Source organism: Schistocerca gregaria, chromosome 2 (genome assembly GCF_023897955.1).
Source record: "Schistocerca gregaria isolate iqSchGreg1 chromosome 2, iqSchGreg1.2, whole genome shotgun sequence".
Taxonomy (NCBI): domain Eukaryota; kingdom Metazoa; phylum Arthropoda; class Insecta; order Orthoptera; family Acrididae; genus Schistocerca; species Schistocerca gregaria.
In genome coordinates this window covers 715,536,374-715,549,948 of record NC_064921.1, presented here as the reverse complement: position 1 = coordinate 715,549,948, position 13,575 = coordinate 715,536,374, and the positions used below count along the sequence as shown (strand labels likewise).

The following is a 13,575-nucleotide window of genomic DNA, read 5'->3' as shown; positions in this document are numbered from 1 at the left end:
CGTCACCGGTTCGATTCCGGGCGGAAACACATTTTTGTCGCACTTGCTACAATCTCTACGGTGAACATTTAAATCAATTTCAAACGTCCAACCACCAGGCTGCAGATGGCTCAAATGATACATGAAACTCTTTCAGAAGCGGCTACTTGGTTTTTGTGCTTACCTGGAGGGCTGGAAATGCGCGGAACAGCCGCCGGCATGCCAGTAGTCGCCACACGTTTGCACGAAACGCAAGGGCTCGTCCGGGATTTGAACCCGGGACCTCCTGCACCCGAAGCAGGGATCATTCCCCGAGACCAACGAGCCTTCTCGATGCACATGAGTAACGCCTCCGTTCTTGGTGTCACCGTGCAGAGCTACTGCTCACCCAGCGTTCTCCCTGGCTGTTGCGGTTTGATTGTTTTTATCGTTGTCTTTTACTATAGCAACTTCTAGAATCGGACGGAGCTCGTAGCCGATGCCCTTGCTTACGCAGGAAAAATCTGTTGGAACTACGGTTTTCCAGGTAGTACAACGGCAAAACCGTCGTTTCCGTGGTGTAGCGGTTATCACGTCTGCTTTACACGCTGAAGGTCCCCGGTTCGACCCCGGGCGGAAGCACGACTTTTTTTAAACCCGTTTTCGGATTCCATTTCCGAGATAACGTCACGTCTGCGTATGCAGGGATAATAAATGTCGTATGCTACACCGATATCGCGTTATTTTACTGTCAAATGCTCTTACTCCCATAGTGCACCGGTATTCAGTAACTCAGAACGCTCGTAGCTCCATTCTGGCCTGCAAAATTTAGTATCCATTTCTTCAAGACTACTTCAAGTTCGCTTCATACTGGCTTTCCTGAGCTCTTTGCACTCGCCTTGTCACAACTCTGTTGAAGTGTGAACGTAACTAATAGTGAGAAACTCTTAACTACGCTCAGTCTTGTATCCCACGCTTTGGTTGACGTTGTCGCTAATCAGATGAAGGTAGACTGCTCCACGATTGAGCTTCGTCTCCAATCACGGTGCACACGTTCTGCAAAGACAACCTTTGTTTTCCGTTGCATGCAAGATTACTGTCGGCTCTTCTACAGAAATCGACCTATGTAATTTACTGGTATCAGATTCTTGCCATATCAAACGTCCCTTCATGACCGTAGGGCCACACACAGCGTGCTGCGGCACGCATCTCTTCTTCATTGCAGAGCTACAAACGTGGGTGAGCTACACCTACTCTTCAGCACGGTCAAAACGGTAGGGCTCGTCCGGGATTTGAACCCGGGACCTCCTGCACCCAAAGCAGGAATCATACCCCTAGACCAACGAGCCACCTGCTGCTAGCAGTGAAGGTAATCCCAAGCAGTCCACCTCCGAAAAACACAAACTTTCATGTAAATCAGGAAGAAAAGCGCTTTCTGAAGGCAGCGCCCACCACTGATGGCAAGAATATTAAAGGCAATGAATGTAGAGTGAATAATTTCATCGCGCTCTGCAGATGAACAGACGGTGGTGTTTCACTTTCGTCATGTGGTTTCTCAGTGTCAAGGGAAGGCAAATGCACTAAACAAAAGAACACCGGGAATCCGAAACACCAACTCATAACGAAAAGATAGCGGAATATACTGCAAGCAAAACTTCCAAACACGACTCCTGAAGGCGTCGGTGCCTTAAGAATTATTCCGTGCAGCAATGATCATCTACGAAGAGCCAACTGTATGTGTCGCTCCACCACGCAACTTTTTTTGATATCGTTTTACCTAAATTTCCATTACCTGTTCTTTACAAGAATACCGTGTGGCTTTCAACTGGTCTGCTTCGTCCAGCAGCGATAGTAGTAAGTAAACCGACCACAGTATCATTAGAAGTAGGTCAGACACAAAAATCGGAGTTGCTCTGTAGCTCATGTTATTCTGCTTTCAAATGCAATTGTATGGCTGGGAGTAGTGGCGTACTCCTGTAATGCAGGCGTCCGGGAGGCCGTTGCTGTGGGAGACATCTGGGAACAACTACAGATACGGCCGTTTCATTAGCTCAGAAACGACCGCGATGCTCTTATCGAGCTCTGCAGATAGACCAGACTGCAGTGCGGAATTTTCGGCTAGTGGTGGCTCGGGGTTAAGAGAAGTCGGGAGCTGTGAGCAAAACTACATCGGGAAACCGAAACAGACGACTCATAACGAAAAGATTGCGGAATGTACTGCAAAAGCAAACGTTGGAGAAGACGAACTCTGAAGCCGTCGCTGCTTTAACGATCATTCCGTGCAGCAACGATAATCTGGGAAGAGCGAAGGGTGGGTACCGCTCGACCACACAACAAAATTTTATATAATGTTCTACTTGTTCTAAATTTGCGTTTCCAGATCATCAGTAAAATACTGTGTGATTTACACCTGGCTTGCTTCTTCGAAAAGCGATATTAAGAAATACATCGACTGCAACGTCATTAGGGGTCGCGGGTCCGGGCGCCGGCGCGCCAGCGGCGGCCTGTCGGGGCTGCTGGTGCCTCCATGTAGAAGCTACCGCTGGGCCCGGGCTCCTTGCCGCTAACGAAGTGATTGCTTTTGGTGACATCATTTGCAATAGCGACTGCGCGAATTGACGGTAGCTCGTACGGAAAGCAAGAGTAGCTGATGCTACCGAGGACTCGGCCGCGTTCATTGCCGACGACTTCTTGGGCTCTTATTCATGGTGGCATTCAGACAGGCAAGGGTGCTGGCGATTGTTAGGTACGAATGCGAAATTCCTGCATTGTGCGTTTCCGCAAAGTGATTTTTACGCCAAAGTTGCGATCGTCCTCAAGTTGTGTCACATGTGGAGCTCACAGCGTAGCAGTTTCCGTGGTGTAGCGGTTATCACGTCTGCCAACACGCAGAACGTCACCGGTTCGATTCCAGGCGGAAACACATTTTTGTCGCACTTGCTACAATCTCTACGGTGAACATTTAAATCAATTTCAAACGTCCAACCACCAGGCTGCAGATGGCTCAAATGATACATGAAACTCTTTCAGAAGCGGCTACTTGGTTTTTGTGCTTACCTGGAGGGCTGGAAATGCGCGGAACAGCCGCCGGCATGCCAGTAGTCGCCACACGTTTGCACGAAACGCAAGGGCTCGTCCGGGATTTGAACCCGGGACCTCCTGCACCCGAAGCAGGGATCATTCCCCGAGACCAACGAGCCTTCTCGATGCACATGAGTAACGCCTCCGTTCTTGGTGTCACCGTGCAGAGCTACTGCTCACCCAGCGTTCTCCCTGGCTGTTGCGGTTTGATTGTTTTTATCGTTGTCTTTTACTATAGCAACTTCTAGAATCGGACGGAGCTCGTAGCCGATGCCCTTGCTTACGCAGGAAAAATCTGTTGGAACTACGGTTTTCCAGGTAGTACAACGGCAAAACCGTCGTTTCCGTGGTGTAGCGGTTATCACGTCTGCTTTACACGCTGAAGGTCCCCGGTTCGATCCAGGGCGGAAGCACGACTTTTTTTAAACCCGTTTTCGGATTCCATTTCCGAGATAACGTCACGTCTGCGTATGCAGGGATAATAAATGTCGTATGCTACACCGATATCGCGTTATTTTACTGTCAAATGCTCTTACTCCCATAGTGCACCGGTATTCAGTAACTCAGAACGCTCGTAGCTCCATTCTGGCCTGCAAAATTTAGTATCCATTTCTTCAAGACTACTTCAAGATCGCTTCATACTGGCTTTCCTGAGCTCTTTGCACTCGCCTTGTCACAACTCTGTTGAAGTGTGAACGTAACTAATAGTGAGAAACTCTTAACTACGCTCAGTCTTGTATCCCACGCTTTGGTTGACGTTGTCGCTAATCAGATGAAGGTAGACTGCTCCACGATTGAGCTTCGTCTCCAATCACGGTGCACACGTTCTGTAAAGACAACCTTTGTTTTCCGTAGCATGCAAGATTACTGTCGGCTCTTCTACAGAAATCGACCTATGTAATTTACTGGTATCAGATTCTTGCCATATCAAACGTCCCTTCATGACCGTAGGGCCACACACAGCGTGCTGCGGCACGCATCTCTTCTTCATTGCAGAGCTACAAACGTGGGTGAGCTACACCTACTCTTCAGCACGGTCAAAACGGTAGGGCTCGTCCGGGATTTGAACCCGGGACCTCCTGCATCCAAAGCAGGAATCATACCCCTAGACCAACGAGCCACCTGCTGCTAGCAGTGAAGGTAATCCCAAGCAGTCCACCTCCGAGGAACACAAACTTTCATGTAAATCAGGAAGAAAAGCGCTTTCTGAAGGCAGCGCCCACCACTGATGGCAAGAATATTAAAGGCAATGAATGTAGAGTGAATAATTTCATCGCGCTCTGCAGATGAACAGACGGTGGTGTTTCACTTTCGTCATGTGGTTTCTCAGTGTCAAGGGAAGGCAAATGCACTAAACAAAAGAACACCGGGAATCCGAAACACCAACTCATAACGAAAAGATAGCGGAATATACTGCAAGCAAAACTTCCAAACACGACTCCTGAAGGCGTCGGTGCCTTAAGAATTATTCCGTGCAGCAATGATCATCTACGAAGAGCCAACTGTATGTGTCGCTCCACCACGCAACTTTTTTTGATATCGTTTTACCTAAATTTCCATTACCTGTTCTTTACAAGAATACCGTGTGGCTTTCAACTGGTCTGCTTCGTCCAGCAGCGATAGTAGTAAGTAAACCGACCACAGTATCATTAGAAGTAGGTCAGACACAAAAATCGGAGTTGCTCTGTAGCTCATGTTATTCTGCTTTCAAATGCAATTGTATGGCTGGGAGTAGTGGCGTACTCCTGTAATGCAGGCGTCCGGGAGGCCGTTGCTGTGGGAGACATCTGGGAACAACTACAGATACGGCCGTTTCATTAGCTCAGGAACGACCGCGATGCTCTTATCGAGCTCTGCAGATAGACCAGACTGCAGTGCGGAATTTTCGGCTAGTGGTGGCTCGGGGTTAAGAGAAGTCGGGAGCTGTGAGCAAAACTACATCGGGAAACCGAAACAGACGACTCATAACGAAAAGATTGCGGAATGTACTGCAAAAGCAAACGTTGGAGAAGACGAACTCTGAAGCCGTCGCTGCTTTAACAATCATTCCGTGCAGCAACGATAATCTGGGAAGAGCGAAGGGTGGGTACCGCTCGACCACACAACAAAATTTTATATAATGTTCTACTTGTTCTAAATTTGCGTTTCCAGATCATCAGTAAAATACTGTGTGATTTACACCTGGCTTGCTTCTTCGAAAAGCGATATTAAGAAATACATCGACTGCAACGTCATTAGGGGTCGCGGGTCCGGGCGCCGGCGCGCCAGCGGCGGCCTGTCGGGGCTGCTGGTGCCTCCATGTAGAAGCTACCGCTGGGCCCGGGCTCCTTGCCGCTAACGAAGTGATTGCTTTTGGTGACATCATTTGCAATAGCGACTGCGCGAATTGACGGTAGCTCGTACGGAAAGCAAGAGTAGCTGATGCTACCGAGGACTCGGCCGCGTTCATTGCCGACGACTTCTTGGGCTCTTATTCATGGTGGCATTCAGACAGGCAAGGGTGCTGGCGATTGTTAGGTACGAATGCGAAATTCCTGCATTGTGCGTTTCCGCAAAGTGATTTTTACGCCAAAGTTGCGATCGTCCTCAAGTTGTGTCACATGTGGAGCTCACAGCGTAGCAGTTTCCGTGGTGTAGCGGTTATCACGTCTGCCAACACGCAGAACGTCACCGGTTCGATTCCGGGCGGAAACACATTTTTGTCGCACTTGCTACAATCTCTACGGTGAACATTTAAATCAATTTCAAACGTCCAACCACCAGGCTGCAGATGGCTCAAATGATACATGAAACTCTTTCAGAAGCGGCTACTTGGTTTTTGTGCTTACCTGGAGGGCTGGAAATGCGCGGAACAGCCGCCGGCATGCCAGTAGTCGCCACACGTTTGCACGAAACGCAAGGGCTCGTCCGGGATTTGAACCCGGGACCTCCTGCACCCGAAGCAGGGATCATTCCCCGAGACCAACGAGCCTTCTCGATGCACATGAGTAACGCCTCCGTTCTTGGTGTCACCGTGCAGAGCTACTGCTCACCCAGCGTTCTCCCTGGCTGTTGCGGTTTGATTGTTTTTATCGTTGTCTTTTACTATAGCAACTTCTAGAATCGGACGGAGCTCGTAGCCGATGCCCTTGCTTACGCAGGAAAAATCTGTTGGAACTACGGTTTTCCAGGTAGTACAACGGCAAAACCGTCGTTTCCGTGGTGTAGCGGTTATCACGTCTGCTTTACACGCTGAAGGTCCCCGGTTCGATCCCGGGCGGAAGCACGACTTTTTTTAAACCCGTTTTCGGATTCCATTTCCGAGATAACGTCACGTCTGCGTATGCAGGGATAATAAATGTCGTATGCTACACCGATATCGCGTTATTTTACTGTCAAATGCTCTTACTCCCATAGTGCACCGGTATTCAGTAACTCAGAACGCTCGTAGCTCCATTCTGGCCTGCAAAATTTAGTATCCATTTCTTCAAGACTACTTCAAGATCGCTTCATACTGGCTTTCCTGAGCTCTTTGCACTCGCCTTGTCACAACTCTGTTGAAGTGTGAACGTAACTAATAGTGAGAAACTCTTAACTACGCTCAGTCTTGTATCCCACGCTTTGGTTGACGTTGTCGCTAATCAGATGAAGGTAGACTGCTCCACGATTGAGCTTCGTCTCCAATCACGGTGCACACGTTCTGTAAAGACAACCTTTGTTTTCCGTAGCATGCAAGATTACTGTCGGCTCTTCTACAGAAATCGACCTATGTAATTTACTGGTATCAGATTCTTGCCATATCAAACGTCCCTTCATGACCGTAGGGCCACACACAGCGTGCTGCGGCACGCATCTCTTCTTCATTGCAGAGCTACAAACGTGGGTGAGCTACACCTACTCTTCAGCACGGTCAAAACGGTAGGGCTCGTCCGGGATTTGAACCCGGGACCTCCTGCATCCAAAGCAGGAATCATACCCCTAGACCAACGAGCCACCTGCTGCTAGCAGTGAAGGTAATCCCAAGCAGTCCACCTCCGAGGAACACAAACTTTCATGTAAATCAGGAAGAAAAGCGCTTTCTGAAGGCAGCGCCCACCACTGATGGCAAGAATATTAAAGGCAATGAATGTAGAGTGAATAATTTCATCGCCCTCTGCAGATGAACAGACGGTGGTGTTTCACTTTCGTCATGTGGTTTCTCAGTGTAAAGGGAAGGCAAATGCACTAAACAAAAGAACACCGGGAATCCGAAACACCAACTCATAACGAAAAGATAGCGGAATATACTGCAAGCAAAACTTCCAAACACGACTCCTGAAGGCGTCGGTGCCTTAAGAATTATTCCGTGCAGCAATGATCATCTACGAAGAGCCAACTGTATGTGTCGCTCCACCACGCAACTTTTTTTGATATCGTTTTACCTAAATTTCCATTACCTGTTCTTTACAAGAATACCGTGTGGCTTTCAACTGGTCTGCTTCGTCCAGCAGCGATAGTAGTAAGTAAACCGACCACAGTATCATTAGAAGTAGGTCAGACACAAAAATCGGAGTTGCTCTGTAGCTCATGTTATTCTGCTTTCAAATGCAATTGTATGGCTGGGAGTAGTGGCGTACTCCTGTAATGCAGGCGTCCGGGAGGCCGTTGCTGTGGGAGACATCTGGGAACAACTACAGATACGGCCGTTTCATTAGCTCAGGAACGACCGCGATGCTCTTATCGAGCTCTGCAGATAGACCAGACTGCAGTGCGGAATTTTCGGCTAGTGGTGGCTCGGGGTTAAGAGAAGTCGGGAGCTGTGAGCAAAACTACATCGGGAAACCGAAACAGACGACTCATAACGAAAAGATTGCGGAATGTACTGCAAAAGCAAACGTTGGAGAAGACGAACTCTGAAGCCGTCGCTGCTTTAACAATCATTCCGTGCAGCAACGATAATCTGGGAAGAGCGAAGGGTGGGTACCGCTCGACCACACAACAAAATTTTATATAATGTTCTACTTGTTCTAAATTTGCGTTTCCAGATCATCAGTAAAATACTGTGTGATTTACACCTGGCTTGCTTCTTCGAAAAGCGATATTAAGAAATACATCGACTGCAACGTCATTAGGGGTCGCGGGTCCGGGCGCCGGCGCGCCAGCGGCGGCCTGTCGGGGCTGCTGGTGCCTCCATGTAGAAGCTACCGCTGGGCCCGGGCTCCTTGCCGCTAACGAAGTGATTGCTTTTGGTGACATCATTTGCAATAGCGACTGCGCGAATTGACGGTAGCTCTTACGGAAAGCAAGAGTAGCTGATGCTACCGAGGACTCGGCCGCGTTCATTGCCGACGACTTCTTGGGCTCTTATTCATGGTGGCATTCAGACAGGCAAGGGTGCTGTCGATTGTTAGGTACGAATGCGAAATTCCTGCATTGTGCGTTTCCGCAAAGTGATTTTTACGCCAAAGTTGCGATCGTCCTCAAGTTGTGTCACATGTGGAGCTCACAGCGTAGCAGTTTCCGTGGTGTAGCGGTTATCACGTCTGCCAACACGCAGAACGTCACCGGTTCGATTCCGGGCGGAAACACATTTTTGTCGCACTCAACAAGACACTTGCTACAATCTCTACGGTGAACATTTAAATCAATTTCAAACGTCCAACCACCAGGCTGCAGATGGCTCAAATGATACATGAAACTCTTTCAGAAGCGGCTACTTGGTTTTTGTGCTTACCTGGAGGGCTGGAAATGCGCGGAACAGCCGCCAGCATGCCAGTAGTCGACACACGTTTGCACGAAACGCAAGGGCTCGTCCGGGATTTGAACCCGGGACCTCCTGCACCCGAAGCAGGGATCATTCCCCGAGACCAACGAGCCTTCTCGATGCACATGAGTAACGCCTCCGTTCTTGGTGTCACCGTGCAGAGCTACTGCTCACCCAGCGTTCTCCCTGGCTGTTGCGGTTTGATTGTTTTTATCGTTGTCTTTTACTATAGCAACTTCTAGAATCGGACGGAGCTCGTAGCCGATGCCCTTGCTTACGCAGGAAAAATCTGTTGGAACTACGGTTTTCCAGGTAGTACAACGGCAAAACCGTCGTTTCCGTGGTGTAGCGGTTATCACGTCTGCTTTACACGCTGAAGGTCCCCGGTTCGACCCCGGGCGGAAGCACGACTTTTTTAAAACCCGTTTTCGGATTCCATTTCCGAGATAACGTCACGTCTGCGTATGCAGGGATAATAAATGTCGTATGCTACACCGATATCGCGTTATTTTACTGTCAAATGCTCTTACTCCCATAGTGCACCGGTATTCAGTAACTCAGAACGCTCGTAGCTCCATTCTGGCCTGCAAAATTTAGTATCCATTTCTTCAAGACTACTTCAAGTTCGCTTCATACTGGCTTTCCTGAGCTCTTTGCACTCGCCTTGTCACAACTCTGTTGAAGTGTGAACGTAACTAATAGTGAGAAACTCTTAACTACGCTCAGTCTTGTATCCCACGCTTTGGTTGACGTTGTCGCTAATCAGATGAAGGTAGACTGCTCCACGATTGAGCTTCGTCTCCAATCACGGTGCACACGTTCTGCAAAGACAACCTTTGTTTTCCGTAGCATGCAAGATTACTGTCGGCTCTTCTACAGAAATCGACCTATGTAATTTACTGGTATCAGATTCTTGCCATATCAAACGTCCCTTCATGACCGTAGGGCCACACACAGCGTGCTGCGGCACGCATCTCTTCTTCATTGCAGAGCTACAAACGTGGGTGAGCTACACCTACTCTTCAGCACGGTCAAAACGGTAGGGCTCGTCCGGGATTGGAACCCGGGACCTCCTGCACCCAAAGCAGGAATCATACCCCTAGACCAACGAGCCACCTGCTGCTAGCAGTGAAGGTAATCCCAAGCACTCCACCTCCGAGGAACACAAACTTTCATGTAAATCAGGAAGAAAAGCGCTTTCTGAAGGCAGCGCCCACCACTGATGGCAAGAATATTAAAGGCAATGAATGTAGAGTGAATAATTTCATCGCGCTCTGCAGATGAACAGACGGTGGTGTTTCACTTTCGTCATGTGGTTTCTCAGTGTCAAGGGAAGGCAAATGCACTAAACAAAAGAACACCGGGAATCCGAAACACCAACTCATAACGAAAAGATAGCGGAATATACTGCAAGCAAAACTTCCAAACACGACTCCTGAAGGCGTCGGTGCCTTAAGAATTATTCCGTGCAGCAATGATCATCTACGAAGAGCCAACTGTATGTGTCGCTCCACCACGCAACTTTTTTTGATATCGTTTTACCTAAATTTCCATTACCTGTTCTTTACAAGAATACCGTGTGGCTTTCAACTGGTCTGCTTCGTCCAGCAGCGATAGTAGTAAGTAAACCGACCACAGTATCATTAGAAGTAGGTCAGACACAAAAATCGGAGTTGCTCTGTAGCTCATGTTATTCTGCTTTCAAATGCAATTGTATGGCTGGGAGTAGTGGCGTACTCCTGTAATGCAGGCGTCCGGGAGGCCGTTGCTGTGGGAGACATCTGGGAACAACTACAGATACGGCCGTTTCATTAGCTCAGAAACGACCGCGATGCTCTTATCGAGCTCTGCAGATAGACCAGACTGCAGTGCGGAATTTTCGGCTAGTGGTGGCTCGGGGTTAAGAGAAGTCGGGAGCTGTGAGCAAAACTACATCGGGAAACCGAAACAGACGACTCATAACGAAAAGATTGCGGAATGTACTGCAAAAGCAAACGTTGGAGAAGACGAACTCTGAAGCCGTCGCTGCTTTAACAATCATTCCGTGCAGCAACGATAATCTGGGAAGAGCGAAGGGTGGGTACCGCTCGACCACACAACAAAATTTTATATAATGTTCTACTTGTTCTAAATTTGCGTTTCCAGATCATCAGTAAAATACTGTGTGATTTACACCTGGCTTGCTTCTTCGAAAAGCGATATTAAGAAATACATCGACTGCAACGTCATTAGGGGTCGCGGGTCCGGGCGCCGGCGCGCCAGCGGCGGCCTGTCGGGGCTGCTGGTGCCTCCATGTAGAAGCTACCGCTGGGCCCGGGCTCCTTGCCGCTAACGAAGTGATTGCTTTTGGTGACATCATTTGCAATAGCGACTGCGCGAATTGACGGTAGCTCTTACGGAAAGCAAGAGTAGCTGATGCTACCGAGGACTCGGCCGCGTTCATTGCCGACGACTTCTTGGGCTCTTATTCATGGTGGCATTCAGACAGGCAAGGGTGCTGTCGATTGTTAGGTACGAATGCGAAATTCCTGCATTGTGCGTTTCCGCAAAGTGATTTTTACGCCAAAGTTGCGATCGTCCTCAAGTTGTGTCACATGTGGAGCTCACAGCGTAGCAGTTTCCGTGGTGTAGCGGTTATCACGTCTGCCAACACGCAGAACGTCACCGGTTCGATTCCGGGCGGAAACACATTTTTGTCGCACTCAACAAGACACTTGCTACAATCTCTACGGTGAACATTTAAATCAATTTCAAACGTCCAACCACCAGGCTGCAGATGGCTCAAATGATACATGAAACTCTTTCAGAAGCGGCTACTTGGTTTTTGTGCTTACCTGGAGGGCTGGAAATGCGCGGAACAGCCGCCGGCATGCCAGTAGTCGCCACACGTTTGCACGAAACGCAAGGGCTCGTCTGGGATTTGAACCCGGGACCTCCTGCACCCGAAGCAGGGATCATTCCCCGAGACCAACGAGCCTTCTCGATGCACATGAGTAACGCCTCCGTTCTTGGTGTCACCGTGCAGAGCTACTGCTCACCCAGCGTTCTCCCTGGCTGTTGCGGTTTGATTGTTTTTATCGTTGTCTTTTACTATAGCAACTTCTAGAATCGGACGGAGCTCGTAGCCGATGCCCTTGCTTACGCAGGAAAAATCTGTTGGAACTACGGTTTTCCAGGTAGTACAACGGCAAAACCGTCGTTTCCGTGGTGTAGCGGTTATCACGTCTGCTTTACACGCTGAAGGTCCCCGGTTCGACCCCGGGCGGAAGCACGACTTTTTTTAAACCCGTTTTCGGATTCCATTTCCGAGATAACGTCACGTCTGCGTATGCAGGGATAATAAATGTCGTATGCTACACCGATATCGCGTTATTTTACTGTCAAATGCTCTTACTCCCATAGTGCACCGGTATTCAGTAACTCAGAACGCTCGTAGCTCCATTCTGGCCTGCAAAATTTAGTATCCATTTCTTCAAGACTACTTCAAGTTCGCTTCATACTGGCTTTCCTGAGCTCTTTGCACTCGCCTTGTCACAACTCTGTTGAAGTGTGAACGTAACTAATAGTGAGAAACTCTTAACTACGCTCAGTCTTGTATCCCACGCTTTGGTTGACGTTGTCGCTAATCAGATGAAGGTAGACTGCTCCACGATTGAGCTTCGTCTCCAATCACGGTGCACACGTTCTGCAAAGACAACCTTTGTTTTCCGTTGCATGCAAGATTACTGTCGGCTCTTCTACAGAAATCGACCTATGTAATTTACTGGTATCAGATTCTTGCCATATCAAACGTCCCTTCATGACCGTAGGGCCACACACAGCGTGCTGCGGCACGCATCTCTTCTTCATTGCAGAGCTACAAACGTGGGTGAGCTACACCTACTCTTCAGCACGGTCAAAACGGTAGGGCTCGTCCGGGATTTGAACCCGGGACCTCCTGCACCCAAAGCAGGAATCATACCCCTAGACCAACGAGCCACCTGCTGCTAGCAGTGAAGGTAATCCCAAGCAGTCCACCTCCGAAAAACACAAACTTTCATGTAAATCAGGAAGAAAAGCGCTTTCTGAAGGCAGCGCCCACCACTGATGGCAAGAATATTAAAGGCAATGAATGTAGAGTGAATAATTTCATCGCGCTCTGCAGATGAACAGACGGTGGTGTTTCACTTTCGTCATGTGGTTTCTCAGTGTCAAGGGAAGGCAAATGCACTAAACAAAAGAACACCGGGAATCCGAAACACCAACTCATAACGAAAAGATAGCGGAATATACTGCAAGCAAAACTTCCAAACACGACTCCTGAAGGCGTCGGTGCCTTAAGAATTATTCCGTGCAGCAATGATCATCTACGAAGAGCCAACTGTATGTGTCGCTCCACCACGCAACTTTTTTTGATATCGTTTTACCTAAATTTCCATTACCTGTTCTTTACAAGAATACCGTGTGGCTTTCAACTGGTCTGCTTCGTCCAGCAGCGATAGTAGTAAGTAAACCGACCACAGTATCATTAGAAGTAGGTCAGACACAAAAATCGGAGTTGCTCTGTAGCTCATGTTATTCTGCTTTCAAATGCAATTGTATGGCTGGGAGTAGTGGCGTACTCCTGTAATGCAGGCGTCCGGGAGGCCGTTGCTGTGGGAGACATCTGGGAACAACTACAGATACGGCCGTTTCATTAGCTCAGAAACGACCGCGATGCTCTTATCGAGCTCTGCAGATAGACCAGACTGCAGTGCGGAATTTTCGGCTAGTGGTGGCTCGGGGTTAAGAGAAGTCGGGAGCTGTGAGCAAAACTACATCGGGAAACCGAAACA

The 13,575-nt window shown here is 48.8% G+C and overlaps 10 non-coding genes across 10 annotated transcripts; 5 read left to right on the top strand and 5 right to left on the bottom strand.

Moving 5' to 3' along the window:
* Positions 1 to 527: 527 nt before the first annotated feature.
* Positions 528 to 600, top strand: Trnav-uac (transfer RNA valine (anticodon UAC)). The gene has a single exon. It is a non-coding gene; the product is annotated as a tRNA-Val (tRNA).
* Positions 601 to 1,235: 635 nt separating this feature from the next.
* Trnap-ugg (transfer RNA proline (anticodon UGG)) lies at positions 1,236 to 1,307 on the bottom strand. The gene has a single exon. It is a non-coding gene; the product is annotated as a tRNA-Pro (tRNA).
* A 2,072-nt stretch (positions 1,308 to 3,379) lies between these two features.
* Positions 3,380 to 3,452, top strand: Trnav-uac (transfer RNA valine (anticodon UAC)). The gene has a single exon. It is a non-coding gene; the product is annotated as a tRNA-Val (tRNA).
* Positions 3,453 to 4,087: 635 nt separating this feature from the next.
* Trnap-ugg (transfer RNA proline (anticodon UGG)) lies at positions 4,088 to 4,159 on the bottom strand. Its single transcript has one exon. It is a non-coding gene; the product is annotated as a tRNA-Pro (tRNA).
* Positions 4,160 to 6,231: 2,072 nt separating this feature from the next.
* On the top strand, positions 6,232 to 6,304 carry Trnav-uac (transfer RNA valine (anticodon UAC)). Its single transcript has one exon. It is a non-coding gene; the product is annotated as a tRNA-Val (tRNA).
* Positions 6,305 to 6,939: 635 nt separating this feature from the next.
* Trnap-ugg (transfer RNA proline (anticodon UGG)) lies at positions 6,940 to 7,011 on the bottom strand. Its single transcript has one exon. It is a non-coding gene; the product is annotated as a tRNA-Pro (tRNA).
* A 2,084-nt stretch (positions 7,012 to 9,095) lies between these two features.
* Positions 9,096 to 9,168, top strand: Trnav-uac (transfer RNA valine (anticodon UAC)). The gene has a single exon. It is a non-coding gene; the product is annotated as a tRNA-Val (tRNA).
* Positions 9,169 to 9,803: 635 nt separating this feature from the next.
* Positions 9,804 to 9,875, bottom strand: Trnap-ugg (transfer RNA proline (anticodon UGG)). The gene has a single exon. It is a non-coding gene; the product is annotated as a tRNA-Pro (tRNA).
* A 2,084-nt stretch (positions 9,876 to 11,959) lies between these two features.
* On the top strand, positions 11,960 to 12,032 carry Trnav-uac (transfer RNA valine (anticodon UAC)). The gene has a single exon. It is a non-coding gene; the product is annotated as a tRNA-Val (tRNA).
* Positions 12,033 to 12,667: 635 nt separating this feature from the next.
* Positions 12,668 to 12,739, bottom strand: Trnap-ugg (transfer RNA proline (anticodon UGG)). Its single transcript has one exon. It is a non-coding gene; the product is annotated as a tRNA-Pro (tRNA).
* Positions 12,740 to 13,575: the final 836 nt, after the last annotated feature.